This window comes from Bos mutus, chromosome 7 (genome assembly GCF_027580195.1).
Source record: "Bos mutus isolate GX-2022 chromosome 7, NWIPB_WYAK_1.1, whole genome shotgun sequence".
Classification (NCBI taxonomy): Eukaryota; Metazoa; Chordata; class Mammalia; order Artiodactyla; family Bovidae; genus Bos; species Bos mutus.
The window spans coordinates 59,419,592-59,433,971 of NC_091623.1; the positions used below are offsets into that span (position 1 = coordinate 59,419,592).

At 55.0% G+C, this 14,380-nt stretch overlaps 1 protein-coding gene across 1 annotated transcript in view; it reads left to right on the plus strand.

The window, feature by feature from the left end:
• The first annotated feature begins 377 nt into the window (after window positions 1-377).
• SEMA6B (semaphorin 6B) overlaps window positions 378-14,380 on the plus strand; it is a 30,511-nt gene continuing 16,508 nt past the window's right edge. The window contains exon 1 of the mRNA XM_070373894.1: window positions 378-659. The gene's annotated coding sequence lies outside the window, so the exon portion shown is untranslated. The remainder of the gene's footprint in view (window positions 660-14,380) is intronic.

The following is a 14,380-nucleotide window of genomic DNA, read 5'->3' on the forward strand; positions in this document are numbered from 1 at the left end:
AAATGAAGAGGGCCACGTAGCCCCTCTGGGTTCCCGACACCGCAGTCTCCCGGTCATCTCCGGCATCTCACAGAGGGTGGATCCTGAGGATGCAGGTCGGCCAGAGTGGACCCGGGCAGTAAACTGGGGAGGGGACCGGCAATTAGACCTTCCACCGGGACCAAAGCAGAGTGATTTCTGTTGGGTCGCTCCTCTACCCGCACCCCCGGCCCTGCCCCCAGCGCCTTCGGCCGCCCACCCGGCTCCGCCCTCCGTTCCGCGCCGCGCAAGCTCCTGGCCAGGTTTTGCGCGGCTCCGGCCCGGCTCGGTAAGGGGGGGTTGCCGAGGGGGGGGCGGAGGTGGCCGAGTCGCGAGTCGCAGCGGCGGCCGCGGCGGGCAGAGGAGATGCGGCCGCGGCGCGCCCCCGGTCCGGCCGCCGCGCAGCGCCCCCCCCGGAGCCGACGCCAGCGCGCCGGGGGCCGGGGCTGAGCCCCCTCCCCCAGCGCAGCGCAGCGGGCCCGGGGGCGGGGAGAGCGCGCGCCCCCAGCCCCCCTCCCCACCCCGGGATGCCTGGCTGAGCCGGCCGGGCCGGGACAGGTGCGCGCACCGACCCCCCCACCACCCGCGCCCTCCCGCCCTCGCGCTCCCTCCCGCGCACTCGCGGCGGCCGCGGCTCCGAGGTAAGCGCCCTGGGGCGTCTGCAAGAAGGGGGGCTGGGGAGGCGCTATCCTGGGGGTGTCTGTCGGCACGCAGCTGGGGGCCTTAATTGTTGGCTGAGGTGGCCGGGTCAGGCGTTATGATGGGGGGGCCTGAGGACCCGGCCACTGGGAGGGGGATGGATTGGGCCGGGGAGGGGGGGTCTGTGGAGCGCTATAACGGGAGGTTCTGTCGGCAACGCAACTGGGGAGGGGGCTAGATTTTCGGGGGGTCGCAGTATGGAGCAATAGAATGGGGGACCAGTCTGAACGCTTTGAAGGGTCTGGATTTGGGCCTGGGTCTCTGAATGAGACTCCGTAATGGGGGTGTCTAATTGCACCGCAGCTGGGGGGGGCTGGATTGTTGACGGGGGGCCTGTATGTGGAGCTATAATGGGGGTTCTGTCGGTACCACAGAGGGTGGAGGTTTTGTCCATGGGGGGCGCCGTAGAAAGCACAATAACGGGGGCTCGCGGCTGCGCCGCTGGAGAGCTGGATTGGGGCCCAGGTGGGGGTGTTCAGGGCAGGCAGGGGGCCTGCTGGCCGGGGATGGGGGATGCGTTGGGGGGCGGAGCCCTGAGCGCTAAGTCGAGGGGCCGGTGCGGTGGTCCTGGCGAAGCGAGGCCCCTCCGCCCCACTCCACGGTCCATCCGTGGCACCTTGGGCGCCCCTGAGCCCTCTCCAGCCTCACGCCCGGCCCAGAAGCAGCCCAGGGCTGGGGCCGCGGGGGAGGGGCCGTGGTGAGGGGGGGAGAGAGTAAACGGGTCCGGATCATCCCCACCCCGCCGCTGCAGTGGGGGCCCATGTTTCGGGGCCCCCCCAAGAGCTGACAAAGGGACAAAGAAAGCGTCTTTCTCTCGCAGTGCGCTGGGAGGGGTGGGGGCGCCGAATGTGGCCCCCTCCTGTGGGCGCTGATTGGGCTCCAGGGACGTCTCGCAACCCCTGTCCCGCCTCAGGTTGCCCTCTGGGTTTGGGGCACCTCCTAGGTGGGGCGCTGCCATAGGCACCCCCCGTGCTCTGCCCCTGCCCTGTCGTGTAGACGCTGAAGCTAGGAGTATTTGCAAGAGTCCTGGGGTTGGGGGTGACTCCCAGACCCTCAGCCCCTGGCTGAGGTCTTTGACATCCTCCCCCTGAGGCTGTTATCTTTGACTCTGGGACTGGAGGGGAACTGGGGCTGGAGGTTAGGGGATTGGGCCCTCAAGTTTTGGGGGTCTCTTTTGGGATTTAAGGAGGAAGAGGGGACTAATGGCTGGGGTTTCAGAAGGGCCCCCAGTTTGCAAAATTGCAATGCTTTATATGTTTCCGGGCTCATTCAGTTTCTCAAGGGGTACAGTGTTCTCTTTAAAGTCAAAGTTCAGTACCCCTGCAGCGTCCCCTTCCCTACAGACGCTGGCTAGCCCCTTTTCCACATCCCTGTAGATATGGTGTCTTTCAGGATGAAATTTTGGGATGTAATTGAGGGGTGGCTGAAACTCTGTATAGACAGAGTATGGGGTATGGGAAAGCAGCTGGGGGCCTTGGGTGGGGTCAGGATTCTCCTGGGAGGAGGTCCTGAGCTCTTTGGGAAGGTAACTGTGGATTCCTGTGGCTCAGAGGAGACCCCCTTGGATATCCCACAGGTGGCAGCCTGGCAGGAGGCTCATTAATCTGTAGCACGTACTTGCTGAGCTGACCTGTTTCCCCGAACAGACAGGGAAACTGAGGCCCAGGCAGGTGGCAGGATGGGTGAAGATGGAAGCCAGTCCCCTCCGCTGCTGGGGCTGCTAGGTGGGGTCAAGGGGGAGAGGAACCTCCATATCAGCTGAAGCCCAAAATACCAGCCCAAAGGTTTCCTTGGAAACCCCTCCCCCACCCCCACCCCACTGACCTGTGCAGGGCAGACATTAGACCTGGAGGATCCAACGCCCCACCCCTCTCAAAAAAAAAAAAAAAAAAGGCATCATAGAGAAGACCAGGGCGTGAGAAGAGGGGTACTGCTGTGTGGCCTCAGACAGGTCACTAGCCCTCTCTGGGCTGCAGTCGCCCCAGAAAGTGCTCTTGGTTCTAGGACCTGAGTGGAAGGAGATGAGGCAGAGATGTACCACGGAATACCCTGGGTATGTAACCTCTCCCTCTGGTCCCCACCTGCCTTCTGCGAGGGCTAAGTACCCACGGGCCTCATGTTCCTATCACCTTCTCTACTTGGAGGTGAGAAGGTGTTTCCCAGCGGAGGTATTGAGTCACCAGGGAGGGACTATTCACCTCTGTCCATTGGGGAAAGAAGGTGCTGGATACTTGGGCTGTAGGAGGCTTTGGCATCTGCACTGGCTGCCCAGGGCTTGAGCGGGGAGTTGCTGGGGTGAGCTGGGGCTGGACCAAGAAGATAGAAATCAAACTGTCCTTGCAAAGGTGACCCTGACGTCAGCTGGCAGGACAGGTAAGCTGGGTCCCCGGGGGCTGAAGGACGTGCCGGTCGCTGCCTATCTCCTGGGAAGGAGAGTGTCCCTAGCTGACCCCGGGGTGTGGCTGGCCCTGTCCTGTGTGCCTGGCCCTTTGCCAGGTGATGATGGGGACCCAGAAAGGACTCAGCCAGGATCAGGACAGGTGGAAGCAGGGGAGGCTGCCTGGAGGAGGGGATACTGGCACTGGGCTTGAACGATGTTGCCAGAAGGAGAGGGGGACACTGATTCCAGGTGGAGAGAGCGGCAGGGAAAGTCACAGAGGGATGTGTTGGGGGACCCTTGAATGGCTGCACTATTTAAAGGGTGGGCTACAATGAGCAATGAGTCCTGAGAGGTGGCAGGGCCGTGGATGCCAAGTCTAGGAGCAGGCTTTATCCTAAGGGCAGTAGGGAGCCATGGAAGGTTGTAGAGCAGAGGGAGGAATGGGCAGAGTTTCAGACCCTGAGCAGATATGAGGAAGGGTAGCTACCAGGAGACAGTTTCCTGCAAACCCAGTGGGCTTCTCAGAGGGGTGCAGAGTCACCTGTCCAGGGAGGCAAGCAAGTAGGGTTAGGCAGCCATTTTTCCAGAATGCTGGGGAAATGTTTAGGATATAGTGATTCCAAAATTCTAAGCCATTTCAGGGACTGCAGATTCTCAGACTGATTCATCCAAGACCCAGTGGTGATTGGGATTGACTGTGGGTGGGACCTCATTTAGCAGAAGCAGGGACATTGAGGCTCAAGACAGCCTTGCCACCTGCCCCACATCCTGTGGTCAAATTATTAATATCTAGGCGTCAGCTTCAGATCCCCACGCTAGACACCCCCGCCATTGTGATCGGTGTAGGTTTGGCTTCCAGAGCCAGGGTTTGATGTGTGGCCTGAGAGGTCTGGGCCTGAGCCACATAATTCTCTCTTATTGTCACAGTCATTCATCACCTGCCCTTGAGGGATGTCCAAACGAAGTGGCAGTCATTAGAATGTGCTGAGGAGGTGACTTGGGAGGCTGAAGACGCCTCTTCCATCTCTTTAGGCAGTGATACAGGGCACCCGCCCCCACTCAGCCACCCTTGAAGCTCCTTCACTGGCCCCAGGGTCCAAAGGTGGTAGCCCCAGGGCCTGCTGGGAGGGAAGCCCAGTCTAGTGAGGACTACATTTCCCAGGATGCATCCTGTCCCAGGCTGAGCCTGCCTTCCAAGGGCAGACCTAGGAGAGAACTTCCCAACTGCAGGATCCCAGGGGGGATTGTGGGTTCGTGGGTTCTCAGGAGGGCCCTGGGAGAGACCTGGTCTAAAGCAGTTGGGGAGACAAGTGACTAAACAGATGCTCCCAGAGGCTCCTTGTGCCATGCCCTGGGCAGGTGATGCTGAGATCTCAGAGGAAAAAGTTTAACTCTAGTGTCTGATTGGCCCTCAAGGGTCGTCCAGGCTCAAGGAGGGGAAATAGGCAGACACTGGCCCTCTTTGCTACGTGGGATCAGAGTTGGGGCAAAATGGGGCTAGGGAAAATTGTCTCTGCCTAATGGGGCTCAGAGAAGATGTACTGAGGAGGGACATTGCAGCTAGGACTATGACGGATATGTAGGAGTTCACCAGGCCACATGTCTTCTGATAGTTTCAGAACCTTCTCCCTTTCCTGAAGGCTGACTCAGTGTCCCCTGGGGCAGCTGAGATAGCCTGTCTGAGTTTTTGCCCTTGAAGATTGCCACAACATCCATCTCTTCACTCACTCACTCATGCCCCTTCTCGGAGCCTCGGTTTCCCCATCTGTGAGACACAGATGCTATTCTCTCTCCCTGAAGGTTGAGCATTTAAACAAGAGGATGCAGACAATGCCAGGCCTGGTCCTGTTCTTTTCTTACTCTAGAAAAAGAAATTACTTTGAAAAGCAGGAACTTGTGGCCTCTGGTCCTGATCTCATTGGAGGTGTGGGGTCTTGGCTTTCATTCCACGAGCTGACAGATGAGCTCCTACTATGTGTGCCTACTATGTGCCAGGTGCTGGGTACCCAGCAATGAGCAAGGCCAAGCAGGCCCTGCCCTGCTGAGCTCATACCCAGTGGGAACATGGCTACTACCTTGGGAAAGAAAGTAAATCAAATATAACAAGTGCCCTGGGGACAGTGACACTGGATGGTGTCGCTGAGAGGGGAGGGGCTGTTTCAGCTGATGGTGTCAGGGAGAGTGTCTCTGAGGAGGTGACGTTTGAGCTGAGACCTGGAAAATGAAAAGGAGCCAGTCTGCAGAGAACTGGAGGAAGAGTATTCCAGGAAGAGGGCACACCCCGTGCAAAGGCCCTGGGGCAGGACCGTGCCTGGTCTTGTTGGAGAAACAGCAAGAAGGCCTGTGCGGCTGGAGCAGAGTGAGCAAGGGGGAGAGAGGGAGGAGGGAAGGGCAGGGAGGGGACAAGATCCCCCTGCACATTGTGCAGGGCCTCGTGGGCTGTAGGGAGTACTTGAACTTTTGGAGGTGTGCGCCCCAAGGGCTGTGGGCAGAGGAGGGGGCAGGACCTGCCTCGGTGCTCACGGATGCTGTTTGGTCACTGCAGAGAGTGCAGACTGTGGGCAGCCAAAGCTGGGGGACCAGGTGAAAGGGACTCCGCTGGTCCAGGGGAGCAAGGATGGGGAACAGCCAGGGTGAGGCAGTAGAGAGGAAAAGTAGGTGGGTCAGAGTAGATGGTGGACTTTCTAGATGTGCAGAGGGGCTGAGAGCCTCTTTCTCTAGGGGCATGTAGCACTGTGGGCTTCCCTGGTAGCTCCTGTGGTAAAGAATCTGCCTGCAATACGGGAGACCTGAGTTCGATCCCTGGATTGGGAAGATCCCTTGGAGGAGGGCATGGCAACCCACTCCAGTATTTTTGCCTGGAGAATCCCCATGGACAAAGGATCCTGGAGGACTGCAGTCCATGGGGTCGCAACAAGTCGGACACGACTGAGCTTAAATTCAGCACAGCACATAGTGCTGTGGTTAAGAGTGTGATATTGGGACCATATGGGCTAGGTTCAAAACCCACTCTGGCCATTTCGTAGCTGTGCAACCTTGGGCATATTACCTGCCTGCTCTGGGCCACCTAAATGTCCTCACCTATAAAATGGTGAGGAAACCCCTCCTACCTACCCCATCAGTACTTTCTGCAAAGCCCGTTGCACAGAGCTTGGGACACAATAGGTGCTCCAAAAATGTTTGCTATTGCTCCCCTTCGAATGTCTAAGCCCCAGGGTGTGGAAGAAATGAGGCTCAGATTAGGCTGGCAAATTCCCTGAGGCCACCTAGCAAAACGGGGGCCCCTGCCCCTCGCTGTCTTGCTCTATTGATGCACAGTTCTCAAACCCCACCTCCCCAGAACCCACGTCACTCTGCCAGCATCTCCACCATTCCTGAGCCCTGACTCACCAGGACTTGTGGTCCACTGTGACCCCCAGGTCTTCCCCCCAGGACCTGTTTCCCGCCTTTGTCTTCTTCAGGTTCATTCGCCAGGTCTTCCATTCCCAGCAGCACTTGGCACGGTCCCACCTGTCTCTTGCCCACCATCACTCAGCAGTGTCCCCGCTCCAGACCTGCCCTTCCTGTCCCATCTCAATAGGGGATCCCTAGGGCCTCCCAGACAGGGCCTCTAGGGAAGGGCAGTGACTGGAGGACTTTGGGGTAGGGAGGATCAGCCTGGGGGAGAAGAGGGCTCCCAGAACCCCAAGTGAGGGGGGCCAGGCTCACTATCTTCTCTTCCAGATTGAGGGCCTCAAGGGCAGTGACCGGATCTGTTCTCCCTACAGTGGAGCCCCTTAGAGCGACTCTTACTCCCCTCTCTCCCCTAAAATTGGACCCCAAGAGCAGGACCTGACTTTTCTGTTTCATCCGAACTGGGATTGACACCAGGGTCTGTTTGCCCCCAGGCTGGCTCTGAGCCTGCATCTGTGGGTTCCTGATCCCAAATCCACAGCCCATCTTGAATTCCCTAGGAACTCCCGCCTCCTCGAGTGGCCCCCTCCCAGGCCCCCTAATTACCCGCTGGGTAAAAATGACATTTTAATCTCCTCAGAATGGTCGCCGCCTCCCCGAGAAAGCAGCCCTCCCCTTCCCCATTCCTAATTACAAGTTGCTGCTTCCGATTTGCCTCCTGGCGGCCCAATTTCCAAACAGTGATTAAAATTAATTACCCAGGAGTCCCCCCTTCTCTGTCTGGGCCTGGAGCCCTGAGGACCTATCTGTGTCCCCCTCGTGAGGTCCTGCCTCTGCCACCCGGTCTCCCCTGCCCCCGGCTCCCTGAGTGGCCTGGGACAAGGGCAGCCTCTCTCTGGGTCTCTGCTCACTTATCTGCAAAATGTGCAGTTAGACTGTGCAGCCTTGTTGACAGATGGTACATTGTGGGCGCTCAGGAAATGTCAGCAAGAGGCGGTAGAGCCGCGTGGCCTGGGTTCAAATCCCAACTCTACCCTTCTGTGCTGTGTGACCTTGGCCAAGTGTCTTAACCTCTCTGAGCTTTGTTTTTTTCCCCTGTAAAATGGTATAATGATGCTGCTTCATAGAGTTGGCTTGGGTAGGAATTGTGTTCAGACCTTCAAAGAGCCTGGCCCAGCAGCTGGCACACAGTAGGGGCTTCATCAAATCTTACTTTAAGAGACTTCCCTGGCAGCCCATTGGTGAAGGCTCAGAACTGCCAATGCAGGGACCTCGGGTTCGACCCCTGGTCAGGAAACTAAGATGCTCCCTGCCACAAGGCATGGCCAAAAGATATAATAATAATTTTTTAATTAAAAAAATTTTAACTTAAAATCTTAGCTTAAATCCCTGCTCTGCTGGGCTGCTGAATTGTGCAGCAGGGAGATAGCTCAGGTACTCTAAACACATCTTCTTTAAGGAGATGCTCAGCATTAATTGGGCACCCACTGCATGCCTGATTCTGTGCATGGTCCTGGTCAGGGTTGAATCCCTGGCTATGCTGGCACACAGTAAGTGCTCAGGAAGTCTGGAATCAACAGCTCTGTGTAGCTCTTTCATAAATAGGGCCTGTCTGTGGGACATTCATTCAGCCAGTGTTTGCTGAGCACCTACTGTGCGCTAGACCCCGCCGTCCTCGGGGAGTCTTATGTTCTCATCCCTGATTTACAGAGGCAGAAGCAAAGCCAGAGAGGGGAAGATGTAACCCTCAGCTGCACAGCAGTCCAGAGCACCTATTACATGTGGCTTTTTCACCCATCACGATAACCTGTTGGGGCTGGTTATCACGCTCTGTTCTCTGATGGAGAAACTGAGACTCCGGGAACCCAGAACACAGGGAGGAGGGCTGAGGACGAAGGGGCTGCACTGCCACCTTCTGGGCTGGGGAGAGGTGAGTTAACGGGTGTGGAGTGAGCACTGAGGGTGGGGGGTCCTCTCTCCTCAACGCCCCCGTGGCCCAGGCCCCAGGGGACTCCCTCTGGCCGCTTTGCCAAGTTCCTAGACAGCCCCAGAGCCCGGCTGGACTGCGCCGGGGGGGCGACAGAGGCAGCTGGAGGAGGCAGCTGTAAGTGGAGCCGGTAACTAGACCTGGATGGCGCAGGGGCCCGGCTGCCTGGCCGGGTTACTCGATCCCCCCGGGGACGCTGGGCCCCGGAGCTGGAATCCTGGGGCTGCCGGGCTGACAGGAGCTCCTTCTATGGAACTGGAGACGACCATCCTGCCCCCATCCTTGCCGCAGCAGATGGAGAAACAGGGGCTCTGAGCCTGGCCCGGGGGTCACTGAGTTACCTGCTGTGGTATAGAGAGGCCCAGAGAGGGTGAGTTGCTGGCTCAAGGTCACCCAGCAAGGTCATTTCACAGAGAGCAAACATGAGTGCCAAGTGCCCTATTTTACAGACGGGAAAATTCAGGCTCCAGGTCTCGTCCAGGGGTCCTCTCTTAAGATATGGTCGCCTCTCCACCTGCCAGCATCTTCTTGCCGTGCCTTTAAGGGTTCCAGCCTCCAGGTTTTTGTCTTTTTGGTTTCCCCTGACCACAGGCAAAGCAGCCCCTTTGCCAAGACTCTCCTATCATTCTCTGCGTCTGGCACACAAGTGGCACTCAATAATTGCTCATCCAATGAGTGAATGAATACCTTGCAATTTGGGTGCAGAAAGCCAGAGCTGGCCACAGACGCTCCCAAGTTGGTGGGGTTGGGTGAAGACAAGGGTAAGGTTGAAAGTAGAACTTCCTTGCTAAGGCAGAGAGAGCTTAGGGTGCTCCTCCCTATGCGCTGGCTTATTCCAGTGGACCTTGTGGCTAGATGCTCCAGCATGGAATTGGAACACAGAATGTAATTGGATATTTTAAAAAAAATTTCTTAGAAGCTTTATTTTATTTTTGGCCATGCTACGTGGCTTGCAAGATCTTATTTTCCGACCAGGGATCGAACCTATGCCCCCTGCCGTGGTATCTCTGAGTCTTAACCACTGGTCCGCCGGGGAATTCCCTGGATATTTTTGCATAATAGCTATAACACGATGATAATAATAACTGATGCCCACTCTGAGCTTACTAAGTGCCAGTCCCTAGCTCAGCCCTTTATCTCCAGCTGGGCTGTCAAAACGGCTACTGGCCACATATGACTCGGAGCCACGTGTGGCCAGTCCCAGCCCAGGTGTGCCATAAATATACAACACACCCTGGGTTCCAAAGATTAAGTACCAGAAGCAGAATTTAGAATGTCTCATTCATCATCCACATGTCGATTACAGGTGGAAATAACAAGACTTGGGATCTATTGGGTTAAATGAAACATATTATTAAAATGAATTGCACCCTCTGAATGTGGCCGCCAGGAGATTCAAACCCACATGTACGTGCACGTGGTTTTCTGTAGGACGGTCTGTTCTAGATGTCTCTGCATCCTTGTAGCAGTGTTTTAGGGTCAGATTTATAGCCCCTGGTGGTTTATAGATGGGGACACCAAGGCTGAGACAGGGGGAGTGACCCCTGGAGGTCTGGAGGCTGGTAAGAGGCAGAGAGCAAATTTGAGTCTGGGCCACAAGATTCTAGAGACTAAGCGGCCACCCCGGGGCTCTTTGTCTGGCAGCGTTGTCTGTCCATCCTTTCTCATCCCCAGCCTCAGTTTCCCCAACCCTCCAGCAGGACTGGACAGAGCAGGTGGGAAGAGTGGGTAGACACAGGCTTGGCCAGCCTGCTATCCACAGTTAATTGGGGTCCTTGGAAACATTTCATAGCCAGAAAGCCAGCAATAGCAGGGTGCAGGCAGCACGTTCATGAAGGGGTGCCCAGTTTACAGACTCTGACACGCTTATAGACATGTGTACACGTGGGCAGACAGTCCACCCCTGCTGGGGCACACACATGTGCGGTGGTTGCATCTGTGGATATGTGTGAACACGCAGACATTGGGACCTGTGGATATTCGTGGGGGGGATCCACTCACCTGTGGACACATGTGTGGTGTGGGGGTGATGGGCAAAGGGGAGCCAGGGAGGGGTTCAGATCTGGGTTCAACTTTGAATGCTGACAGTTCATTCCTTATAGCAAGCCATTATTGAGCACCAGCTGTGTACCAGACACTGTGGGTACTTGTCATTGGCCAAGATGCATCCGGGCCTGCCCTCATGGGGCTCCTAGTCCAGGAAAACAGTTGGGCTCTAAACAGGCTGTTCCGTAGGTGATTATTTCAGTTGGTGTGATCCATGCATAAGCTCAGATGCTCAGGATTCTTCTGCCCAAACATGCACCCTCTGGGACTTCCCTGGTGGTCCAGTGGCTAATACTCTGCACTCCCAATGCAGGAGGCCTGGGTTCTATCCCTGGTCAGGGAACTACATCCCACATGTTACAACTAAGAGTTCTCATGCCGTAACTAAAGATCCCACATGCTGCAACTAATTAATAATATAGAAAAAGGATCTAAAATGCAGGCTCTCCTTGGGCGGGTCTAGGACAGGCACAAAACTCAGCATTTCTAACCACCCCAAGTGAGGCTGCTGCCTCTGCTGGTGCAAGGACCATATCTGGAGTAATGGAGTGTCTAAAGGAGCCTTTGAGAGTCTGATACTGTGAGGGCAGGTGCGGGGGGAGGGGAGAGGCTGCTGGAGTCCAGCAGGTGAGGGTGGAGACATGAGATGAGGAGGGAGCCATTCCTAAAGGAGATCAATCCTGAATAGTCATTGGAAGGACTGATGCTGAAGCTGAAACTCCAATACTTTGGCCACTTGATATAAAGAACTGACTTATTCGAAAAGACCCTGATGCTGGGAAAGATTGAGGGTAGGAGGAGAAGGGGACAACAGAGAATGAGATGGTTGGATGGCGTCACTGACTCGATGGACATGCGTTTGAGCAAGCTCCGGGAGTTGGTGATGAACAGGGTAGCCTGGCATGCTGCAGTCCATGGGGTCGCAAAGAGTCGGACATGACTGAGTGACTGAACTAAACTGAACTGATGTGTGTATCTGAGAGAAGAGGCTTTCTCAAGTGAGGAACAGCCAGTACAAAGGCCCTGGGGCAGGGCCAGACCAGGTGTGTTGCAGGAATAGGGAGGAGGCCTATGTGGTCGTAGCACAGCGGGGAGGGTAGGAAACAGGAAGAGGGAAGAACAGGGAGAAGATGAGGGAGGTCATGTGAAGTCTTATGGGCCACCAAGAAAAGCTTGGATTTTTACTGGGAGGGATGTGGGAGGCCCCGAGGGGTGTAGACAGAGGAGGGGCGGAGCCTGATTCAAGTGCTAATGGGTGCCCTTTAGGGGTTGCTTCGGTATCCTGAAAGATGGCGCTGTGAAAGTGCTGCACTCAATATGCCAGCAAATTTGGAAAACTCAGCAGTGGCCACAGGACTGGAAGAGGTCAGTTTTCATTCCAATCCCAAAGAAAGGCAATGCCAAAGAATGCTCAAACTACCGCACAATTGCACTCATCTCACATGCTAGTAAAGTAATGCTCAAAATTCTCCAAGTCAGGCTTCAGCAATATGTGAACCGTGAACTTCCTGATGTTCAAGCTCCTTTTAGAAAAGGCAGAGGAACCAGAGATCAAATTGCCAACATCCTCTGGATCATGGAAAAAGCAAGAGCGTTCCAGAAAAACATCTATTTCTGCTTTATTGACTATGCCAAAGCCTTTGACTGTGTGGATCACAATCAACTGTGGAAAATTCTGAAAGAGATGGGAATACCAGACCACCTGATCTGCCTCTTGAGAAATCTGTATGCAGGTCAGGAAGCAACAGTTAGAACTGGACATGGAACAACAGACTGGTTCCAAATAGGAAAAGGAGTACGTCAAGGCTGTATATTGTCACCCTGTTTATTAAACTTCTATGCAGAGTACCTCATGAGAAACGCTGGACTGGAAGAAACACAAGCTGGAATCAAGATTGCCGGGAGAAATATCAATAACCTCAGATATGCAGATGACACCACCCTTATGGCAGAAAGTGAAGAGGAACTAAAAAGCCTCTTGATGAAAGTGAAAGTGGAGAGTGAAAAAGTTGGCTTAAGGCTCAACATTCAGAAAACGAAGATCATGGCATCCAGTCCCATCACTTCATGGCAAATAGATGGGGAAACAGTGGAAACAGTGTCAGACTTTCTTTTTCTGGGCTCCAAAATCACTGCAGATGGTGACTGCAGCCATGAAATTAAAAAGACGCTTACTCCTTGGAAGGAAAGTTATGACCAACCTAGATAGCATATTCAAAAGCAGAGACATTACTTTGCCAACAAAGGTCCATCTAGTCAAGGCTATAGTTTTTCCAGTGGTCATGTATGGATGTCAGAGTTGGACTGTGAAGAAGGCTGAGCGCCGAAGAATTGATGCTTTTGAACTGTGGTGTTGGAGAAGACTGTTGAGAGTCCCTTGGACTGCAAGGAGATCCAACCAGTCCATTCTGAAGGAGATCAGCCCTGGGATTTCTTTGGAAGGAATGATGCTAAAGCTGAAACTCCAGTACTTTGGCCACCTCATGTGAAGAGTTGACTCATTGGAAAAGACTCTGATGCTGCGAGGGATTGGGGGAAGGAGGAGAAGGGGACGACAGAGGATGAGATGGCTGGATGGCATCACTGACTCGATGGACGTGAGTCTGAGTGAACTCCGGGAGTTGGTGATGGACAGGGAGGCCTGGCGTGCTGCAATTCATGGGGTCGCAAAGAGTTGGACATGACTGACTAACTGATCTGATCTGATCTGATCTGATCGGTGGAGGACAGACTGTAGGGATTAAGTGTGGGAGTTGGGGTCCAGCTGGAGGAAACTGGGGTCCAGGCAGGAGATGTTGGGAGCTGACCAGAGAACAGACTAGCGAGGGGTGAAAATTCAGGATGAATTTGGCAGACCCCACAGTACAGCTGGCATTGGATGTGAGCGTGAAAGAATGGGGTGGGGGGTGATGTTGGAGGGAGTTGGGAGTGACTCCCAGGTGTGACCTGAGCCATTAGTGAAGACAGGGAACTGTCAGTCAATAAATCAGTTAGTTCTATGTTCCAGTGAAAATCCTAACAGGTTTTATGTTGTTTGTTTTGGAACTTGCCAGCTGATCCTGAAATTTATGCTGAACTGCTGGGGGTGGGGCAGGGAGAGAGTAGCCCAGACACCCTGGCCAGGTGGGAAAAATGTTTCAGAAGGAAATTCAAATCTATGATGAAGGTATACAAGCTAAGGCCATATGGTACCTGAAAAGGTGGAGGGTGAAGCAGGTAGCCTGGAGGGGATTTCCATACCTGCCTCAGTTTCTTCATCTGTACAATGGGACTGTGTCAAGACTTGGAGTGATGGAGGTTGGGCAGAGAGGTGGTGTCATAGTACCCGCAAGCCCTCCTGGGGGGATCTCTGTCTCTTTAACCGTCCCTCCCATCCCCACAGGCATAAATGCACATTCTAAGGGCTGCAGGCAGGCAGACACGTAGGTGCATAGGTAGCCTGCACACCATGGGTTGCACATGCCAGCCATGTGACTCCTCCCGCCTGGTCCTGGGGGAGGTCCTGCTCCTGGTGGCCAGGTGCCGGGGCAGGTGGTGGGGCCGCTTCCGGGCAGACAGGCGCCGAGTGGCTGCTGGCAGAGATGCCTCAAGTTTCATGGAGAGAAGCAGATGGTCTTGGGGGTGGTGAGGGAGATGCTGAGGCCTCCGATAACCCCAGGTCAGGTGGGTAAACTGAGGCCAGGTGCAGTGGGTTGACCCTGAAGTGACCCCGACTCCTGCAAAACAGCATGTGGGGTTCAGTTCTGCACCATCATCAAACTAATGCGTCATTTAAGTGGGTTTCAGGGACTTCGCTGGTGGCCCCATGGTTAAGAATCCACTTTCCAATGCAGGAGACACTGGTTCAATCTCTAATC